Source organism: Ranitomeya imitator, chromosome 1 (assembly GCF_032444005.1).
Source record: "Ranitomeya imitator isolate aRanImi1 chromosome 1, aRanImi1.pri, whole genome shotgun sequence".
Lineage (NCBI taxonomy): Eukaryota > Metazoa > Chordata > Amphibia > Anura > Dendrobatidae > Ranitomeya > Ranitomeya imitator.
In genome coordinates this window covers 67,095,126-67,113,133 of record NC_091282.1, presented here as the reverse complement: position 1 = coordinate 67,113,133, position 18,008 = coordinate 67,095,126, and the positions used below count along the sequence as shown (strand labels likewise).

The 18,008-nt window shown below is 45.7% G+C and overlaps 1 long non-coding RNA gene across 2 annotated transcripts in view; it reads left to right on the top strand.

The window, feature by feature from the left end:
- LOC138657616 (uncharacterized) overlaps positions 1-18,008 on the top strand; it is a 409,067-nt gene that overhangs the window by 17,359 nt on the left and 373,700 nt on the right. The window lies entirely within an intron of this gene.

The window sequence follows — 18,008 nt, the reverse complement described above, 5'->3', positions numbered from 1 at the left end:
TGTAGGGTTTAACATCTGTTACCGGCTGGAAATACAGGTAGATCAATTATTAACCATATCCAGTCTTTCCTTATTAACGACAACATCCCCTAGATACCAATGAACAAGGATTAATGACATTCCCATTTTATAAAGCACAATGGATGGTCTTACAGCACTGTCTGATTGAAGTGTGATGAGTGTAAATGTGGCATGAAGGCAGGAGCGCTGAAATCCAATAAGTGATATATTAATCCGTAATGGTTTTATTAGAAAAAATGCTTGGGTCAGGAATGGAATGAAAGGCATCAAGGACTAAAACCATCAATAACAAAAATGTAATTTGCTCATCTGTTACAGAGCTGAATTTGTAAATGTGGATATTTTCTGGATGCACGTAAAGAAAAAGATAGTCTAGAACAAAAATCAAGATTGAGACCCAATCCCTGTCCTTTATTATAGCAAAATAATAATCTGTCATAAGTGTAGTCACATGGGTAAAGAGTGAGATGTCACACTCTGGCTAATAATCCTTGAGGGGATCAAAGACCATTTTTCTGCATGAGACCCAAGTTTTTGAAACTAACTTATCGTAAATATGGAAAGCTTCCTTGCGAGAGGTAGAAAAAAAGGTCCAGCCCAGTAGACAGCAAAACACCTTGGAAAGGGGCTCTACTCTGGTTCTTTACATTCATAAATGCACCCTTTAAATATATATTTAACCTTCTACCAATCAGATTAATTTATTTTATGTTTTGATTGATTGAACTTTTACTAATGCAGCAATACAAAATGTGTATTTTTTTGTAAATTTATAATGGAGCAAAAAGAGGGTGATTTGAACTTATGATTTTTTTAATTTTTTTTCCATGTTTTTAAAACTTTTTTCCTCTTTTTACTGTATATATTAGAACCCTCAGGCGACGTAAAGCTGCCATCATCCAATTGCTTAAACTATACATAGCAGTGCATGACAACTGCTATGTATAGTGAAAAATCACAATCTCCTTTGAACACCAGCTAAATGCTAATCTTCACAAGAGGATCATAATGATAGGCATGGGGTTCATCAGCAGAACCTCCGCTGTCATGACAACCCATTGACACCCGTCTCGCCAAGCCAATGGGAGCGTGGAATAAAGTTCCCCTTGCCATTGTGTGTTAAATACTACTGTCGGAAATTGACAGAAGGATTTAACAGGTTAACAGCTGATAGATGCACATGATGACTGCTGTTATGTGTCGGGAAAGATGTGGACTCGGCGAGAGAGACCCTATCACCGTCAGGTAGCCGGCTTATGATGTACCAGTACATTATATGTCGTAAGGGGTTAACGGCAAACAGAAAATATATTAACAAATAGTAAGTTTTTGAGATGTTTCTTCCTTATACTTTTTAGTAGTCTCGAGTAGGGTTGAGCGAAATGGATCGGACAAATTCAAAAATCGCCGACTTTCGGCAAAGTTGGGTTTCATGAAACCTGACCCGATCCTAGTGTGGGATCGGCCATGAGGTCGGCAATCTGCGTGCAAAAGTTGATTTTTGTATGACGCTTTCAGCGCCATTTTTCAGCCAATGAAGGAAGATGCAGAGTGTGGGCAGCGTGATGACATAGGTCTTGGTCCCCACCATCTTAGAGAAGGGCATGACAGTGATTGGCATGCTTTCTGTGGCGTCACAGGGGCTATAAAGGGGCGTGCACGCCGGCCGCCATCTTACTTCTGCTGATCTTAGCATAGGGAGAGGTTGCTGCAGCTTCATCAGAAGAAGGGAAATAGTTAGGGAGGGAAGATTAACCCCCCAAACTGCTTGTGCTGTAGCTAGTGTTGAGCGATACCTTCCGATATTTGAAAGTTTCGGTATCGCATGGTATTAGCCGATATCCAAAAAATATTGGATATCGCCGATACCGATACCCGATACCAATGCAAGTCAATGGGACACAAATATCGGAATGTATCCTGGATGGTTCCCAGGGTCTGGAGGAGAGGAAACCCTCCTTCAGGCCCTGGGATCCATATTAATGTAAAAAATAAAAAATAAAAATAAAAAATATGGATATACTCACCCCTCGGACAAACCCTGGCTGTCACCGCTGCAAGCGTCTGCCTCCGTTCCTGAGAATGCAGAGGGTGAAGGACCTTCGATGACGTTGCGGTCAGGTGACCGCTCACGTGACTGTGACATCATCGAAGGTCCTTCACTCACTGCATTCTCAGGAACGGAGGCGGATGTTTGCAGCGGTGACAGCCAGGGTTCGCCAGAGGGGTGAGTATATCCATATTTTTTATTTTTATTCTTTATTTTTTACATTAATATGGATCCCAGGGTCTGAAGGAGGGTTTCCTCTCCTCCAGACCCTGGGAACCATATGCACGGCCCACGCCGATTCCGATTTCCAATATCACAAAAATATCGGAACTCAGTATTGGAATTCCGATACAGCAAATATCGGCCGATACCCGATACTTGCAGTATCGGAATGCTCAACACTAGCTGTAGCGATTTCCACTGTCCAACACCATTTTTTTGCAGGGACAGTGGAGGCTATATTTTTGTGCATCATCTCTGTAGCTTATTAGGCTGCCTTATAAGGCTCCCTGATAGCTGCTTTGCTGTTTGCACGCTGCTGTGCAAACCAACTGCTTTTTTAAAAGCAAAAATCCTGTTGCTCCTTTTTGCACAGTTATCTTGTTTATTTGTCCACACTTTTGTGTGCAGCAGTTCTTTTTATTGCTGCCATACTTTTCCTGAGATCATTTTAGGGAGATTGAAATTGTACTACAGTCCTTGTATTTTTTCATATATCTTCCAGCTACTTTCTACCACTTAGATAGCATTGTTATATACACTGTGCCTGAGTTTTGGTTCAGTCTCCCCCAAAAAAGGGAGATTCTAATTCTCACAAAGTGGATATGCTTCAGTCCTGTTAGTTTGTCGTATATCAGCCAGACACTTTCTGCCACTTACATTGTGTTGTTTTATGCACAGGGCCTGAGTTTTGGTTCGGTCTCCCAAAAAAAAGTGAGATTCAAATTCTCACAAAGTGGATATACTTCAGTCCTGTTAGTTTGTCGTATGTCAGCGAGCCACTTTCTGCCACTTAGATTGCATTGTTATATACACTGGACCTGAGTCCAGTTTTTTTGTTCAGTCTCCCCCCCAAAAAAGGGAGATTCTAATTTTCACAAGGTGGATATGCTTCAGTCCTGTTAGTTTTTTGTTCAGTCTCCCCCCAAAAAAAGGGAGATTCTAATTTTCACAAGGTGGATATGCTTCAGTCCTGTTAGTTTGTCGTATATCAGCCAGCCACTTTCTGCCACTTACATTGTGTTGTTTTACGCACAGGGCCTGAGTTTTGGTTCAGTCTCCCAAAAAAAAGTGAGATTCAAATTCTCACAAAGTGGATATACTTCAGTCCTGTTAGTTTGTCGTATGTCAGCGAGCCACTTTCTGCCACTTAGATTCTCACTTTTTTTTGGGAGACCGAACCAAAACTCAGGCCCTGTGCATAAAACAACACAATGTAAGTGGCAGAACGTGGCTGGCTGATATACGACAAACTAACAGGACTGAAGTATATCCACTTTGTGAGAATTTGAATCTCACTTTTTTTGGGATATGCTTCTGCCACTTACATTGTGTTGTTTTATGCACTGGGCCTGAGTTTTGGTTCAGTCTCCCTCCCAAAAAAGTGAGATTCAAATTCTCACAAAGTAGATATACTTCAGTCCTGTTAGTTTGTCATATATCAGCCAGCCACTTTCTGCCCCTTAGAATGCGTTGTTATATACACTGGGCCTGAGTTTTGGTTCAGTGTCACAAAAAAAAGGGAGATTTAAATTCTCAACAAGTTTATATACACCTTCTACCTTGTTTTACAGTACCATATAACAGTTGTTATTTTGGTTAGATTTTCCAAAAAATGAGAAAGTCTGGTGGAAGAGCCCGTGGGTGGTGGTTGCCAGCTGGTACTGATGGTGGTGGTGCATCTGGTGGTAGTGGCAAAAGCACAATAGCACCTAAGGCTGGAGGTGTTGAGCCAGCGTCATCTTCTGGCTACACAAGGCCTCGAAGGCTGTTGTGAGTTCGGCTTTTGGGCTCCCTCCGGTGGTTGTGGAGGGTAATGCAGTTGTGCCTGGACTGCAGGATTGGACAGGTGTAACTGCTGATTGCAAAACTGACTGGGGTATGTGGCTTTGCAGGACTCTTTAGTCCCTGCCAGTTGTCCATTGTTTTTGGAGGATTCACATCCCTTCTGGTCTCTCCTGTTCACTGTGCTTTTCTTCAAAGATAAGTCCTGGCTTTGTTTTTGCTGTCCACCTGCTGTGGACCTTATAGTTCTGTGCATTTCCATGTTTTGTCTTGTCCAGCTTTATCTGTGAAGTATTTTTTGCAGCCTTGCTGTGTCTCTGGAGATGTAGATATACCCTCTATGTCTTTAGTCAGATTGGGTGTTTTGTATTTTCTGTGGTGGATATTTTCTAGTGTTTTAATACTGACCGCATAGTACTCTGTTCTATTCTTTCTATTTAGCTAGAATGGCCTCCTATGCTAAATCCTGATTTCATGTCTACGTGTGTTTTTTCCCTCTCCTCTCACAGTCAATATTTGTGGGGGCTGTCTGTCCTTTGGGGATTTTCTCTGAGGCAAGATAGGTTTCCTGTTTCTGTCTTTAGGGGTAGTTAGTTTCTTAGGCTGTATCGAGGGGTCTAGGGAGTGTTAGGTACCCCCCACAGCTACTTCTAGTTGCGCTGCTAGGTTCAGAATTTGCGGTCAGTACAGGTGCCACCTTCTCCAGAGTACATCTCATGCTGCTCCAAGGCCACCAGATCATAACAGAAGGCTCCCTTATCTGGCAGTAGGAAAACAGCTTTTAAAGCCGGAGCAGCAGGAAAATATTTTGGCTTTCCTTGCTGACTCAGCCTCTAGCTCTTTCGCCTCCTCTTCAGAAAGTTCCAAATATAAAAGCAGCGAGTTGTCAGTGGATGCTCCCGGTCAGGAACAAGACGTTTCCTTGTGTCCTTTACCCAAACCAAAAGTGAAGGATGCGTCAGGCGACACTACAGGTTACTCCATGGAGCTTTTTACACATACCGTGCCTTGGTTAGAAAGGGAAATTAACTGCCCATTACCAGATGAATCGGACATGGAGTGCACTGATGCACAGCCACAGCTAGATTATTATGCTGCTCTATTGACTCAGATCACTACATTGCCCTCGCAGTGTACTGAGCCAGAATCTGACCCTGCTGAGACTATGGTGCCCCGTCCCGAAAGCTATAGCACCTTACACGGTGACACAGAAGAAAGTGCACATGACATTGAAGAGGAGGTGATAGATGACCCAGTTGTTCACCCAGATTGACAGCCATTGGGGGAAGAGGGTGCCGCTGCCAGTAGCTCAGAAGCGGAGGAGGATGATCTGCAGCAGCCATCTACATCGCAACAGCTTTCATCTGGCAGGCCCGTATCAGGCCAAAAACGTTTGTCAAAAACAGTTTTAGGACAGCGTGGCCATCTGGTGAAAGTAGCACAGCGTGCAATGCCTGAAAAGGTATTCCATAGTAGGAAGAGTGTAGTGTGGCAATTTTTTAACCAAGATCCGAATGATCAGTCAAAAGTTATCTGTAAGAAATGCTCAAAGACCTTTAGCAGAGGGAAGAATCTTCAAAATTTAAATACAACGTGCACGCTTAGACATTTACCAGCATGCACTTGCAAGCCTGGACTAACTACCAAACGTCCCGTACTGTTGGTGCACCAGCTCAGAATGAACGAAGACAGCAACGCTACATTGCTTCCCTCACTGTAAGCCCACCGGTTAGGACACCACCAGCAGCAAATGTGGAGGTATCGTCGCAAGGCCAAAGCAGTCAGGGAATCACAAGGTTATTGGTAGGAAATAGAGTTGAGCGACCTTGACCTTTTTAGAGTCGAGCCGGGTTTTGCGAAACCCGACTATGTCCAAAGTCGGGTCGAGTGAAATCGGCCGATTATGACGTAAAGTCGGGATCGACCGAAACACGAAACCCAATGCAAGTCAATGGGGCAGCATAGTCGGCAGTGAGTGGGGGCCAGGAAAACACCTAGAGTACCCATTTTAATGTCAAAACCATCCATTCTTCTTAATGAAGCTTGTCAAGTGTAATTTACCTTATAATAATTGGAAGGCATTTGAAATTGGGGGTCATTTGGCTAAAGTTGTGGGGGGTAGGGCTGGTTCAAGTAATTAGTGGGCCCAGGAAATCTGGACCACGTCACGGCAGTGGAGCAGGGAGAGGTAAGTATTTCAACTTTGCAAGTGCTGTGAACCTGAGCAAGCAGGGGGGGCCCACTCGTTGGCATTGGCACTGGCACAGGGCCCCTCAAAGTACAGCGGTGTGTTTGCACGGCGGGGGCGCCTCCCACCGGCAGCAACACTTTTGCGTACTATGAGAGGCCCTGTGCCAGTGACGTCGCCAACTAGTATTCCTCCCCCCACCTGATGAAGGAACCTGCACTTTCATCTGCACCTTCCTCTTTGTCCCCGTGTAAGGTGGTATGGTATGCGGGAAGAGCAACCTGACTTTCAGCAGGGTCACAATGTTGTTGTGTAGCGTGCACGGGGAATGTTGCGTTATGGGTCAATGTACCAGCAGACTCATCTATCACTGGCTGGGCAATGGGCACGATGAAGTGGAAACACAGATATAGGCCCAAAGAAGAAAGTGGGCTAAATGCAGTTCAAAATTGGTAACACAGGAATAACCAGGGGGCATTGCAGTGGAGGACAACTGGAATGAGAGGCTGACACAGAGAGTAGGGCCAAATCAGTAAGTAGTCGAAATGCAGTTCAAAATTGGCAACCGTAGTAAACAGGCGGCACAGCTTTGTTCAGTGGAGGAGAACAGCAAGGAGTGGCAGACACCGATAGTAGGCCCCAACCCAACTAGTAGGCCAAATGCAGTCTAACATTAACAACTACTTAACGAGAGGCTGAAAATGGAATTTCAGGACAGGAAACCAGGAGAACAGCAAGGAGTGGCAGACACCGATAGTAGGCCCCAAACCAACTAGTACGCCAAATGCAGTTGTTCCATTTAACCACAATTTAATGAGAGCCTGAAGATAGAAGCTCAGGAAAGGCAACCTGGGGAACACCTTGGAGTGTAACACACCATCTCTCTCCACCCCATACCCATTTTGTAGGCCTAATGCTGTGTACTTTTCTACAACTACTAAACGAGAGTCGGAAGACCAAAGCAATGGCAAGGAAACCTGGGAAACACCTTGGAGTGTAACACACCATCTCTCTCCACCCCATACCCAATTTGTAGGCCTAATGCAGCCTACTTTCCGACACCTACTAAACGAGAGCATGAAGATCGAAGTTCAGGAAAGGCAACCTGGGGAACACCTTGGAGTGTAACACACCATCTCTCTCCACCCCATACCCATTTTTTAGGCCTAATGCAGTGTACTTTTCTACAACTACTAAACGAGAGTCGGAAGACCGAAGCAATGGCAAGGAAACCTGGGGAACACCTTGGAGTGTAACACACCATCTCTCTCCACCCCATTCCCCATTTTTTAGGCCTAATGCAGCCTACTTTCCGACACCTACTAAACGAGAGCATGAAGATCGAAGCTCAGGAAAGGCAACCTGGGGAACACCTTGGAGTGTAACACACCATCTCTCTCCACCCCATACCCATTTTGTAGGCCTAATGCTGTGTACTTTTCTACAACTACTAAACGAGAGTCGGAAGACCGAAGCAATGGCAAGGAAACCTGGGGAACACCTTGGAGTGTAACACACCATCTCTCTCCACCCCATACCCAATTTGTAGGCCTAATGCAGCCTACTTTCCGACACCTACTAAACGAGAGCATGAAGATCGAAGCTCAGGAAAGGCAACCTGGGGAACACCTTGGAGTGTAACACACCATCTCTCTCCACCCCATACCCATTTTTTAGGCCTAATGCAGTGTACTTTTCTACAACTACTAAACGAGAGTCGGAAGACCGAAGCAATGGCAAGGAAACCTGGGGAACACCTTGGAGTGTAACACACCATCTCTCTCCACCCCATTCCCCATTTTTTAGGCCTAATGCAGCCTACTTTCCGACACCTACTAAACGAGAGCATGAAGATCGAAGCTCAGGAAAGGCAACCTGGGGAACACCTTGGAGTGTAACACACCATCTCTCTCCACCCCATACCCATTTTGTAGGCCTAATGCAGCGTACTTTTCTACAACTACTAAACGAGAGCATGAAGATCGAAGCTCAGGAAAGGCAACCTGGTGAAAACCTTGGAGTGTAACACAACCTGTCTCTACACCCCATACCAAATTTGTAGGCCTAATGCAGCGTAGTTTCCACCAACTACTAAACGAGAGCCGGAAGATCGAAGCTCATGAAAGGCAACCCGGGGAACACCTTGGAGTGTAACACAACCTCTCTCTACACCACGAAAGGGCTGATTCTTAGGAAGGAAGGCTGTTGTAAATAAGCATTGCGCGTCCGAGGGTGATTATATTCTTATTCGGTATCTACTCACCCTCGGACGCGCCATGCTTCTTGATTTGTAATTAATGTTTATTTGCAATGTGCTTTTGACTTACTCAATTATTTTTTTAATTATTGATTTTATTAAATTAATAGTTTAACATCTTATTGGAAATAATTTAAAGGAGACGCGACAGGACAACACTCGGTGGATGCCATATCTGTGTTAACAACTCCAAAAAACTTTCAGTTAACTTCTTGCAGGAGAAAGAAATTGTAGCTGTTGGACCTTTGTAGTACAGTTCCAGATATTTGTTGTGTGTTTGTTTTGATTGTTAAAATGTCTGCATTTGAGATCTCAACACGATCTTATTTTTTATAATCAAATTAATTTTTTAAATATTTTATTAGGTTGGTTCAAGGGGTACACGGGCCGCAGTAGACAGGTCAGTGGAGGCCTAGTGGAAGGAGGGACCGCAGATGCGCCACTGTTTCACCCATACACAATTAGTAGGCCTAATGCAGCGTAGTTTCCAACAGCTACTAAACGAGAGCCGGAAGATCGAAGCTCAGGAAAGGCAACCTGGGGAACACCTTGGAGTGTAACACAACCTCTCTCTACACCACGGAAGGTCTGATTCTTAGGAAGGAAGGCTGTTTTAAATAAGCATTGCGCGTCCGAGGGTGATTATATTCTTATTCGGTATCTACTCACCCTCGGACGCGCCATGCTTCTTGATTTGTAATTAATGTTTATTTGCAATGTGCTTTTGACTTACTCAATTATTTTTTTAATTATTGATTTTATTAAATTAATAGTTTAACATCTTATTGGAAATAATTTAAAGGAGACGCGACAGGACAACACTCGGTGGATGCCATATCTGTGTTAACAACTCCAAAAAACTTTCAGTTAACTTCTTGCAGGAGAAAGAAATTGTAGCTGTTGGACCTTTGTAGTACAGTTCCAGATATTTGTTGTGTGTTTGTTTTGATTGTTAAAATGTCTGCATTTGAGATCTCAACACGATCTTATTTTTTATAATCAAATTAATTTTTTTTATATTTAATGATGTTGGTTCAAGGGGTACACGGGCAGCAATAGACAGGTCAGTGGAGGCCTAGTGGAAGGAGTGACGGCAGACAGGCATCAAAGGCCTAACATTGGGCTGGCTGTAGGCAAGTTAAAATTGGTTCCAGGGGAACACGGCCATCAGTGGCCTGGTCAGTGTAGTTGTAGTTGAAAGAACGGGACGCAGACAGGCTTCGAAGGCCTAACATAATAACATAGGGCTGGCTGTAGGCAAGTTAAAATTGGTTCCAGGGGAACACGGCCATCAGTGGCCTGGTCAGTGTAGTTGTAGTTGAAAGAACGGGACGCAGACAGGCTTCGAAGGCCTAACATAACAAACTTGGGCTGGCTGTAGGCACTTTTAAATTGGTTCCAGGGGTACACGGGCAGCAGTGGTCTGGTCAGTGGAAGTCTAGTGGAAGGAGTGACCGCAGACAGGCTTCCAAGGCCTAACATAACAAACTTGGGCTGGCTGTAGGCACTTTTAAATTGGTTCCAGGGGTACACGGGCAGCAGTGGTCTGGTCAGTGGAAGTCTAGTGGAAGGAGTGACCGCAGACAGGCTTCCAAGGCCTAACATAACAAACTTGGGCTGGCTGTAGGCACTTTTAAATTGGTTCCAGGGGTACACGGGCAGCAGTGGTCTGGTCTGTGGAAGTCTAGTGGAAGGAGTGACCGCAGACAGGCTTCGAAGGCCTAACATAACAAACTTGGGCTGGCTGTAGGCACTTTTAAATTAGTTCCAGGGGTACACGGGCAGCAGTGGTCTGGTCAGTGGAAGTCTAGTGGAAGGAGTGACCGCAGACAGGCTTCCAAGGCCTAACATAACAAACTTGGGCTGGCTGTAGGCACTTTTAAATTGGTTCCAGGGGTACACGGGCAGCAGTGGTCTGGTCAGTGGAAGTCTAGTGGAAGGAGTGACCGCAGACAGGCTTCGAAGGCCTAACATAACAAAATTGGGCTGGCTGTAGGCACTTTTAAATTGGTTCCAGGGGTACATGGGCAGCAGTGTATGGTCAGTGGAAGTCTAGTGGAAGGAGTGACGGCAGACAGTCTTCGAAGGCCTAACATAATAACATAGGGCTGGCTGTAGGCAAGTTAAAATTGGTTCCAGGGGAACACGGCCATCAGTGGCCTGGTCAGTGTAGTTGTAGTTGAAAGAACGGGACGCAGACAGGCTTCGAAGGCCTAACATAACAAACTTGGGCTGGCTGTAGGCACTTTTAAATTGGTTCCAGGGGTACATGGGCAGCAGTGTATGGTCAGTGGAAGTCTAGTGGAAGGAGTGACCGCAGACAGGCTTCCAAGGCCTAACATAACAAACTTGGGCTGGCTGTAGGCACTTTTAAATTGGTTCCAGGGGTACACGGGCAGCAGTGGTCTGGTCAGTGGAAGTCTAGTGGAAGGAGTGACCGCAGACAGGCTTCCAAGGCCTAACATAACAAACTTGGGCTGGCTGTAGGCACTTTTAAATTGGTTCCAGGGGTACACGGGCAGCAGTGGTCTGGTCTGTGGAAGTCTAGTGGAAGGAGTGACCGCAGACAGGCTTCGAAGGCCTAACATAATAACATAGGGCTGGCTGTAGGCAAGTTAAAATTGGTTCCAGGGGAACACGGCCATCAGTGGCCTGGTCAGTGTAGTTGTAGTTGAAAGAACGGGACGCAGACAGGCTTCGAAGGCCTAACATAACAAACTTGGGCTGGCTGTAGGCACTTTTAAATTGGTTCCAGGGGTACATGGGCAGCAGTGTATGGTCAGTGGAAGTCTAGTGGAAGGAGTGACCGCAGACAGGCTTCCAAGGCCTAACATAACAAACTTGGGCTGGCTGTAGGCACTTTTAAATTGGTTCCAGGGGTACACGGGCAGCAGTGGTCTGGTCAGTGGAAGTCTAGTGGAAGGAGTGACCGCAGACAGGCTTCCAAGGCCTAACATAACAAACTTGGGCTGGCTGTAGGCACTTTTAAATTGGTTCCAGGGGTACACGGGCAGCACTGGTCTGGTCTGTGGAAGTCTAGTGGAAGGAGTGACCGCAGACAGGCTTCGAAGGCCTAACATAATAAACTTGGGCTGGCTGTAGGCACTTTTAAATTGGTTCCAGGGGTACACGGGCAGCAGTGGTCTGGTCAGTGGAAGTCTAGTGGAAGGAGTGACCGCAGACAGGCTTCAAAGGCCTAACATAACAAACTTGGGCTGGCTGTAGGCACTTTTAAATTGGTTGCAGGGGTACACGGGCAGCAGTGGTCTGGTCAGTGGAAGTCTAGTGGAAGGAGTGACCGCAGACAGGCTTCGAAGGCCTAACATAACAAAATTGGGCTGGCTGTAGGCACTTTTAAATTGGTTCCAGGGGTACATGGGCAGCAGTGTATGGTCAGTGGAAGTCTAGTGGAAGGAGTGACGGCAGACAGTCTTCGAAGGCCTAACATAACAAAATTGGGCTGACTGTAGGCACTTTTAAATTGGTTCCAGGGTAACACGGCCAGCAGTGGCCTGGTCAGTGTAGTAGTTGTAGAAAGAAGGGACCGCAGACAGGCTTCGAAGGCCTAACATAACAAAAATGTCAAAACAATGGTATTGTCAGTGCCAGGCATTGAAGGATGTCAGCGCCTAGACTACACATTGGTGAAGCTGTGAGAGATAATTTTGCTAGTGGTAGAGCACTGTTTGAGCTGGGGGGGGGAACTGTCTTGTGGCCGGCGGTACAGGCACAGGGCCCCTCATATTACAACGGTGTGTCTGACGTTGGGTGCGCACCACCACCGCCAGAGACACTTTATTGTACTATGAGGGACCCAGTGGCAGTGCCGTCGACCAAAAGCGGCCACACCCACCTCTTCAGACAAACAGCACTCTCAAGGGTCCAAGCGCAAAGTGGCGATAGCACGGCCCCGTGTGGGGAGTTTGGCCATTTCGTGAGGTGGAAACATGTCGTATGCTGGACAATCAGGTGAAGAAAATTACGAGATTGGAAAAGTCATTCAGAATAGTCCACAGGCAAGACCTTTTCATAGGAAAGCTAGGTGTCAGCCGGGCAGGGTGGGGCAAAAGATTTTGAAATCCAGTTGTGGTTCATTTTAATGAAGGTTAGATCATCTACATTTTGGGTAGCCAGACGAGTCCTTTTTTCTGTTAGTATTGAACCTGCAGCACTGAATACTCTTTCTGATAGGACACTAGCTGCCGGGCAAGCAAGCTCCTGCAATGCATATTCTGCCAATTCTGGCCAGGTGTCTAATTTGGATGCCCAGTAATCAAATGGGAATGACGGTTGAGGGAGAACGTCGATAAGGGATGAAAAATAGTTTGTAACCATACTGGACAAATGTTGTCTCCTGTCACTTTGAATTGATGCTGCAGTACCTGTCCTGTCTGCGGTCATAGAAAAATCACTCCACAACCTGGTCAGAAAACCCCTCTGGCCAACGCCACTTCTGATTTCTGCCCCTCTAACACCTCTGGTCTGCTGGCCCCTGGAGCTCGTGTGAGAACGATCACGGGCGCTGTGTGCAGGGAATGCCAGAAGCAAACGGTCAACAAGAGTTGATTGTTTTGTTGCTAATATTAGTTCCAAGTTCTCATGTGGCATAATATTTTGCAATTTGCCTTTATAGCGAGGATCAAGGAGGCAGGCCAACCAGTAATCGTCATCGTTCATCATTTTTGTAATGCGTGTGTCCCTTTTGAGGATACGCAAGGCATAATCCGCCATGTGGGCCAAAGTTCCCGTTGTCAAATCTGCGGTTGTGCTTGGTTGAGGGGCAGTTGCAGGCAAATCTACGTCACTTGTGTCCCTCAAAAAACCAGAACCCGGCCTTGCCACGCCACCAATTTCCCGTGCCCCCGGGAAAGCTTCCTCATTAAAAATATACTCATCCCCATCATCCTCCTCATCCTCCACCTCCTCTTCGCCCGGTACCTCGTCATGTACACTGCCCTGACCAGACAATCGCTGACTGTCATCAAGGCTTTCCTCTTCCTCTGGTGCAGACGCCTGATCCTTTATGTGCGTCAAACTTTGCATCAGCAGTCGCATTAGGGGGATGCTCATGCTTATTATGGCGTTGTCTGCACTAACCAGCCGTGTGCATTCCTCAAAACACTGAAGGACTTGACACATGTCTTGAATCTTCGACCACTGCACACCTGACAACTCCATGTCTGCCATCCTACTGCCTGCCCGTGTATGTGTATCCTCCCACAAAAACATAACAGCCCGCCTCTGTTCGCACAGTCTCTGAAGCATGTGCAGTGTTGAGTTCCACCTTGTTGCAACGTCTATGATTAGGCGATGCTGGGGAAGGTTCAAAGAACGCTGATAGGTCTGCATACGGCTGGAGTGTACAGGCGAACGGCGGATATGTGCGCAAAGTCCACGCACTTTGAGGAGCAGGTCGGATAACCCCGGATAACTTTTCAGGAAGCACTGCACCACCAGGTTTAAGGTGTGAGCCAGGCAAGGAATGTGTTTCAGTTGGGAAAGGGAGATGGCAGCCATGAAATTCCTTCCGTTATCACTCACTACCTTGCCTGCCTCAAGATCTACAGTGCCCAGCCACGACTGCGTTTCTTGCTGCAAGAACTCGGACAGAACTTCCGCGGTGTGTCTATTGTCGCCCAAACACTTCATAGCCAATACAGCCTGCTGACGTTTGCCAGTAGCTGCCCCATAATGGGAGACCTGGTGTGCAACAGTGGCAGGTGCGGATGGAGTGTTTGTGCGACTGCGGTCTGTGGACGAGCTCTTGCTTCTGCAGGAGGACGAGGAGGAGGAGGAGGAGGAGGGGGTGCGAACGGCTACAGACAACTGTTTACTAGACCGTGGGCTAGGCAGAACTGTCCCAAACTTGCTGTCCCCTGTGGACCCTGAATCCACCACATTTACCCAGTGTGCCGTGATGGACACGTAACCTCCCTGGCCATGCCTACTGGTTCATGCATCTGTTGTCAGGTGCACCTTTGTGCTCACAGATTGCCTGAGTGCATGGACGATGCGCTCTTTAACATGCTGGTGGAGGGCTGGGATGGCTTTTCTGGAAAAAAAGTGTCGACTGGGTAGCTCGTAGCGTGGTACAGCGTAGTCCATCAGGTCTTTGAAAGCTTCGCTTTCAACTAACCGGTAGGGCATCATCTCTAACGAGATTAGTCTAGCTATGTGGGCGTTCAAACCCTGTGTACGCAGATGCGAGGCTAAGTATTTCCTTTTTCTAACCATAGTCTCATGTAGGGTGAGCTGGACTGGAGAGCTGGAGATCGTGGAACTAGCGGGGGTGCCGGTGGACATGGCAGACTGAGAGACGGTGGGAGATGGTATTGTTGCCGCCGGTGCCCTAGATGCAGTGTTTCCTACTACGAAACTGGTGATTCCCTGACCCTGACTGCTTTGGCCTGGCAAAGATACCTGCACAGATACAGCAGGTGGTGCGCTAAATGATGGTCCTACACTGCCGGAAGGGATGTTGCGTTGATGACTAGCTTCATTGGCCGAGGGTGCAACAACCTTAAGGGACGTTTGGTAGTTAGTCCAAGCTTTCAAATGCATGGTGGTTAAATGTCTATGCATGCAACTAGTATTGAGACTTTTCAGATTCTGACCTCTGCTTAAGGAAGTAGAACATTTTTGACAGATGACTTTGCGCTGATCAATTGGATGTTGTTTAAAAAAATGCCAGACTGCACTCTTTCTAGCATCGGATACCTTTTCAGGCATTGCAGACTGAGCTTTAACCGGATGGCCACGCTGTCCTCCACCAGGTTTTGGCTTTGCCAGGCGTTTTGGGCAAGATACGGGCCCGGCAGATGGAACCTGTGGCGATGTTGATGCCTGCTGCGGCCCCTCCTCCTCCTCTGCTTCAGAACTGCTGCCGCCTGCACCCTGTTCCCCCAATGGCTGCCAATCGGGGTCAAGAACTGGGTCATAACTCTTCTTGTACCTCCTGCGCAACTTCGTCTGTGTCACCGTGTCGGTCGGTGGTATAGCGTTCGTGATGGGGCAACATAGTCTCATCAGGGTCTGATTCTTGATCAGCACCCTGCGAGGGCAATGTTGTGGTCTGAGTCAAAGGACCAGCATAGTAGTCTGGCTGTGGCTGTGCGTCAGTGCACTCCATGTCAGATTCAACTTGTAATGGGCATGGACTGTTAACTGCTTCACTTTCTAAGCCAGGGACGGTATGTGTAAAGAGCTCCATGGAGTAACCCGTTGTGTCGCCTGCTGCATTCTTCTCTGTTGTTGTTTTTGCTGAAGAGGACAAGGAAGTGACTTGTCCCTGACCGTGAACATCCACTAACGACGCGCTGCTTTTACTTTTACCAGTTTCACGAGAGGAGGCAAAAGAGCTAGAGGCTGAGTCAGCAAGATAAGCCAAAACTTGCTCTTGCTGCTCCGGCTTTAAAAGCGGTTTTCCTAATCCCAGAAAAGGGAGCGTTCGAGGCCTTGTGTAGCCGGACGACGAACCTGGCTCCACAGCTCCAGACTTAGGTGCAATATTTTTTTCCCCACGACCACCTGATGCTCCACCACTACCACTACCCTCATTACCAGCTGACAATGAACGCCCCCGGCCACGACCTCTTCCACTAGACTTCCTCATTGTTTTAAAAACGTAACCAAACTAACGTTATTTGTTGCAGTCACACAACTTACACGGTGAGCTATAACTTCAGTATGATTTAGCTACCCCTTTACAGGTTGGTGAGACCACAGCGAAAATCAGGCCCAATGTTACACACTCTTTTTTTGGTGGCTGCAAATTAGAAAGATGCCCCACACGCAGGACTGTCACTGAAGCACAAATGTTAATATTAATGTCACACTATTATTTTTTTTTTATTTTTATTTTTTTCAGGAACACTTTAGAAACCCCAAAAAAAAAAAAAAATAGATTTTTGCAGGGAGAATTTAGAAAACAAATGTAACAAACTATATGCTTTCTATGGGCCACTGAGTGAGAGATGACGCACACAGGAATCAGGAGTGGCACACAAGCCCAGAGGCCAATATTTTTCTACCAATGATTGATGGAGTTATTTTCTCTGGTAGATTTTGGAACCCAAATCAAGGAAAAAAAATATAGGCTTTCTATGGACCACAATTGGAGAGAGAGAGAGAGAGAGAGAGATGGCACACCCAGGAGTCAAGACTGGCACACAAGCAGAAAGGCCAATATTAATCTCCCACTGTTTTTTTTGTTTGTTTTTTTTTTTTTTTTTTTCAGGGAGACTTTAGAAAAAAAAATAATAAAAAAAATATGATTTTATCAGGAAGAATTTAGAAACCAAATAAAATAAAATGATTTTTTCAGGGAGAATTTATAAAACAAATAAAAACAAAAATAGGCGTTCTATGGCCCACTGACTGAGAGATGACGCACACAGGAGTCAGGAGTGGCACACAAGCCCAGAGGCCAATATTTTTCTACCAATGATTGATGTAGTTATTTTCTCTGGTAGATTTTGGAACCCAAATCAAGGAAAAAAAATATAGGCTTTCTATGGACCACAATTGGAGAGAGAGAGAGAGAGAGAGAGAGAGAGATGGCACACCCAGGAGTCAAGACTGGCACACAAGCAGAAAGGCCAATATTAATCTCCCACTGTTTTTTTTGGTTGTTTTTTTTTTTTTTTTTCAGGGAGACTTTAGAAAAAAAAATAATAAAAAAAATATGATTTTATCAGGAAGAATTTAGAAACCAAATAAAATAAAATGATTTTTTCAGGGAGAATTTATAAAACAAATAAAAACAAAAATAGGCGTTCTATGGCCCACTGACTGAGAGATGACGCACACAGGAGTCAGGAGTGGCACACAAGCCCAGAGGCCAATATTTTTCTACCAATGATTGATGTAGTTATTTTCTCTGGTAGATTTTGGAACCCAAATCAAGGAAAAAAAATATAGGCTTTCTATGGACCACAATTGGAGAGAGAGAGAGAGAGAGAGATGGCACACCCAGGAGTCAAGACTGGCACACAAGCAGAAAGGCCAATATTAATCTCCCACTGTTTTTTTTTTTTTTTTTTTTTTTTTTTTCAGGGAGACTTTAGAAAAAAAAATAATAAAAAAAATATGATTTTATCAGGAAGAATTTAGAAACCAAATAAAATAAAATGATTTTTTCAGGGAGAATTTATAAAACAAATAAAAACAAAAATAGGCGTTCTATGGCCCACTGACTGAGAGATGACGCACACAGGAGTCAGGAGTGGCACACAAGCCCAGAGGCCAATATTTTTCTACCAATGATTGATGTAGTTATTTTCTCTGGTAGATTTTGGAACCCAAATCAAGGAAAAAAAATATAGGCTTTCTATGGACCACAATTGGAGAGAGAGAGAGAGAGAGAGAGAGAGAGAGATGGCACACCCAGGAGTCAAGACTGGCACACAAGCAGAAAGGCCAATATTAATCTCCCACTGTTTTTTTTGGTTGTTTTTTTTTTTTTTTTTTCAGGGAGACTTTAGAAAAAA